We start from the raw sequence: 5,186 nt of genomic DNA, 5'->3' as shown, positions 1-5,186 counted from the left end.
GCTGAGGTAGCTGCACTTCAGCCACCACGGGCGGGACGCGCTAAGGATCATGGGCCGGTGTGCCACTTGGTGCGGGACAGTCGGTTTTTCCTGGATGCGCGAAGTGGCGTTACTATGATGTCACTTTTTCATTATCAGCATCATCTTGAGGTACGTACACAGACCGCAAAAGCTATAGTAGCGAAGGCGCAAAAGCAGACGTCGCCAATAAAAGGTTTCTGTTTCCCGAAATGTCATTAAAAACTTCCTTAGGTGATTGCGCAACCATAAATATTTTTTAAACGCCTTTTTCATTTCAAAGTGTGCCTATTAAGTGCAAAATATTGGTATTTGTGCTGCTCAAAGCTAAGCCGATAGGAGAAAGAGCCATCGCTTATATTGGACAAATTTCGCACTGACATGCTATTTCTCTCTCTTTTTGCAATTTATATTCATAAAATTGAATGTTAGAACATTGTTTACGGTAGAACAACGTTTATCTTTGCATTAGTTTTGTCCAAAAATTGTGGTTCTGCACTCGGTAGCTTTCCGGCCCATGATGCTTTGAGCGCCCATGGTGGCTGAAGCGGTCGTCAGAAAACTCTATGTAAACTCCCATAGATGGTAGCACAGCTTTCCCTCTAGGTAAGAGTAAGAAACTCTATGATAAAAGCTCCTCTCTGCGCGCAGCCATGTCGCCAAGGGCACAGCTCTGCTAGGCCCGTATGCTTTTTTTTTTTCGTTTCACAATTTCATTGCATTTAAAAGTTTTAATTACGACAATGCCATTTGGGGGGTTTATAGATAACTGTGCCAGAGATAGCTGGTTTTCGTTTTTTTTTTTTTTTTTTGTACTTTACTCCTCCCTTTGCTCGGCGAGTGTGAGCGCATGCACGTACAGTTTACCACCCAGCAGCCGACGTGAGTTACCGCAGACTAAGGTTCTGCACAGTAACCCGCTCTGGCTATCCGTTACTCGTGCGCCGTGTAACGGCATCTTTGGTCTCGATTTGCCGGGATGCCTTCGTTCGAGTGGCAAAAAGAAATAATTAGAAAACCAGGGTTAAAATAGTTTTCTTGCGTTCCATTTTCGGTGACAAAAAAAAGAAAAAAAGATGATGCGCAACACAGGCATCAAACACGGAAGGAAGACGACGACAACTGCGTAACAACTGTGCCCGCTTTTTTCCTTGTGTAATGTCTGTGTTGTTCATCTTTTTTTTTTTATTTAGACCTTGCACCAACTAGCTCCCAGAGTGTATTAGTCGGCTACGTTTCAAGTGATTTCTTTCTGAAATTATGCGCAGTGTCATTTTATCATTGATCAAGAGAAGCAGATTACATGTCCTGGAGAACGTTACGAATAAAAGTAGCACTGAAAAAGCTACCGTCTATAATTGTCGTTTGTACAAACCAGTTCACTTATACGACTTCTTCCTTTCCAGAAACCTTCAACTTGACCTGCTATCCGTGATTCAATGTCGCATGATCATGTGATCGCGGTTTCATGTTGTAGGCGCATTGTCATGGACAACTAAAGATGTCCCGCCGCTTTCAGTACCTCTTGCTATTTTTACGTAGCTGAAATTGATCCTTGCTCTCGAGGAGGAACAAATGAAGCTAATATTTCCGTCAGCTCGAGGACTAACAGTCTTTTGCTCGGCACGATCATATGTCAAAGCGACGCTGCGGGCAGAACTGGGCCCACATAATGCGGGACAAGTAGGCGATGGCGTGAACAGAGGAGCTGACGCAGAGAGCGCATAAGTGGCTCATATTTTCAAAAAATAGCATTCTTTTCAGTTGTTGATTTCTTTCCACGCTCCCCTCCTTAGGTTTAGTTTCGCTTAGAGTGTTTAACGTTCCAAAGCGGCTCAGGCTATGAGAGACGCTGTAGTGGAGGGCTCAAAAAAATTTCGGCCTCCTGGGTTTCTTCAACGTGCACTGACACCGCACAGCACACGGGCCCCTTGCTTTTCGACTGCATCGAAAACTCGCCGTCACGGCCGAGATTCGAACCTGCATCTTTGGGCACAATAGTCGAGCTCCCAAAATACTGTACCACCACGGCGGGTAGCTCCTGTCCTTAAAATTTACACTTGTTTTGAACCTGCGAATGAAGTTGCACATTACCCAGGTCCTGTTTTGACGCTGCCTGCTCTTTTCGAGCGAGCGCTGTCCCCCATCTAATACTGTAGCCACTGCTCGTTACCCACATCGCTCCTGTTTTGAGGAAATTGCGCGTTACACAAAGAAAACCCCAAACGAGAGAACGTACACAGGGTAAGCGCGCACTGACAACTACGATTTATTCACAAAGGGGCTTTGTTAAAAAAATCTCGCAAGCTCATTGCACAGGTAGTCTCACATCCTTACGCATCTACACTTCTTCATTTGTTTTATTTCTTCGCTTGATAACATATACTGCCGGCATGCTTACGCGGTTGTCCTCTCCAGCCTCTTATATCTGCAAAGCTTCTATTATTTCTCTTTCCTTTCGGTCTTCTGAACCGCCGAAGATGGTGGTTCCTTCAAAATCCGGCGTACATTTGTGTTTTACGCATTGGATTGTGTGGTTCTCAGGGCTCGTAACCTTACCTACATTACTACAGTAGTCCTTTAACCTTGTTTTCATACATCTGCCGGATTGGCCAATGTAACTGATTCCGCACGATAAGAGAATAGCATTCATTGTGCCAGTATCTCATTCCACAAATATTTCTTGGCGTGCGCTTTCGCATGCTCTCACTCTATCTTCAGATTTGACCCGTTTATGGCAGAGGCCCCTTAAATTTTGTAGAGCTGTGAAAAAACGGTGAGCGTCATACCTACTTGCTACTAAAATACTTAGCATCAGCTAAGCAACTTTGCAGGAGCAAAGATATTTTTCCCTCAGCGTAATGTTATGTATAATTAAGAATCTCAAGAAAGAAATTTGACTCCAATGCAAGGAAAATAAAAGTGTGGGGCATAGAAATATTCATTTCCATCTGCATTTCCTCTCCAAAATAAACGGCAACATAATGAAAAGGATGAACATCGGAAAGCATAGAAAACGTTGCAGATGAAAAAAGCGAAGATAATTGCAAATGTGAGAACGCGCAGAAATATAATGAAATTCTTTTGGGTACTGTACTCTTTGCTCGATGACGTAATATTTTTAAATTATAAGTTTGTTGTATAAAAGAGTGATTTAGTTGCAGAACAGTCCGTAAGTCTGATCTAAATAAATAAATAAATGCGGAGCCTTGTGAAAAATACCAGAAGGCGTTTGCGTCAGAGTCATCCTGTGCGCTCCTTATGCATTGCCAGCGTTCTAAACCTCTTGAAAGGCGAGAAAAACCTATCGTCATTAATTCTCCGAAACTGAAGACTTCCACAGACGCTGCAAAAGCCACACTGCATGGCTTTGAAGGAAATCCTTTTGGCTCGTTAGTTTTGACAAATGATGCACACACAATCGAAGTGAAAGAGTAGCCAAAGTTCGAAAGAGTAGTCAAAATTATTTTAGGACGAAAGCCTTTAATGGCTCATACTCTCGGCGTTCGTTCTTCTGAGTTCACTATAGGTGTTAATCAAATGACGTCGTCACGCAAAATAGAAACTAACGTCACCAAAAAAATAAATAAAAATCCTGTATCCACCGAGAATCCAACCTCCATAGCTCGGATCCCCAGCCGAACGCTTTAGCCAACTGCCAGTTTGCTACCTTAAAGTGGGGAGCATGATAAACAAAAAAAAAATCAAACAAAGGAATGCAATGACCGATTGAATACGCAATAAACCGCAGGGGACTGTCAAATGTGTTCATGCAAAGAAATTGGCTGGAAAATGGGCGCTGTAGTACTGACATTCCAATAGAAGAATGACGCTTTCGTAACATTTGGTGGAATAATGCGCTATGGAGTCTCCGTACTCCTGCTCGGATCCTGATAGCAATGTAGTCAGCTTGTCCAGCCCACGCTGTGCACTTTCCGCAGGAGGAATATTCATGTTGCATAGCGGAATACGGACGACGAGAGTGGGACTCCGGAGGCTAGTGCTGACCTGGCGGTCTGAACAACAGCGGATTGCGTGGGCACCGTAGTTAGAACCTTTCCTGCGCGGTCGGCTATTCAGAGGAAACTGTATAAAAAGGGAGAGCTGCCTTTTTCACGGCAGATTTGGCCTTTCGTGGTTTCCTCGAGCTGCCTGGCTGTATACACTGAGTTTTTCTTTGTATCAAAAACTGATATGGCATCGCCTTAACCACGGCTTGAAGCTCTTTATTGGCACTACCCGCTCAACTGTGTTAATATAAAATTTATATTTTAATTCATTGCCTGGGAAATGAGAACCGCTTTTGGTCTAAATTACGTCCGCCGCAGACATGAGTTCGTCACGGATTTTTTATTTTGAATTTCTTATTTTTCGCACTTTTTAAAGTTGCTACCTGAAACTGCTGATATTAAACGCAACCAAATATTGTAGAAGGCCACACGTAGTCATGAAATGGGTAGCGTGTACCAGGCATTCGTCAAAAGCACTATGCAAGGAGGACTTCTTACTTAGCCGTGTAGTAAGTAACTCATTGCGTCATCTTATACGCTTTGAGTCTTTAAAGGTAAGGAGAACCCTGACCATCGCAACTCATTATCATGTGATACTCAGGAGTGCTTCAGGGGCTCTACTGTGCGGCTAAGCATCAAACCCCGTTGCGTGGTTAATTTTGGCAAAGGCGGAACATATGACACATGGTGGCGCATGTACAGTCGGCAGCAAAAGTGGTAAACAACACTCAGCTAGTGACAGAACTCGGGAAAACTACATCGAAATGCCATCTAGCGACACCATAAGGGATAGCGTCATCGACACATACATGTGGATAGGATGTGGCACCGCCACTATTGCATCAATCTTAGATTGCTGTTACTAGATAAAGTTCGGATGTAGTTTTCTCGAGCTCCGCCATTGGCTGAGTGTTGTGTACCACTTTTTCTCATGACTGTACAGACCTTTTCGAACGTTCAGAGCGCAGGGGGTCTGCTGCTGATCCTTATGTAATGGCGCTCCTTTAGCATTTATGGAAGTCGTTCCTATTGGAGAAGGTAGGGAAAAAATGTTACCTTTGGGAGGTTTATTTGTAACACTGGGAATTCATTCGAGTCAGACGGTGTGATTCAGAAGAAAACCCCTTGGGCTGTAAACTTTTAACAAAGACTGTAGTA

The sequence above is a fragment of the Amblyomma maculatum genome, chromosome 1, assembly GCF_055883805.1.
Source record: "Amblyomma maculatum isolate TAMU_Amacu chromosome 1, ASM5588380v1, whole genome shotgun sequence".
NCBI lineage: Eukaryota > Metazoa > Arthropoda > Arachnida > Ixodida > Ixodidae > Amblyomma > Amblyomma maculatum.
The sequence above is the reverse complement of the archived record's forward strand: the minus strand, read 5'-3'. Positions refer to the sequence as shown.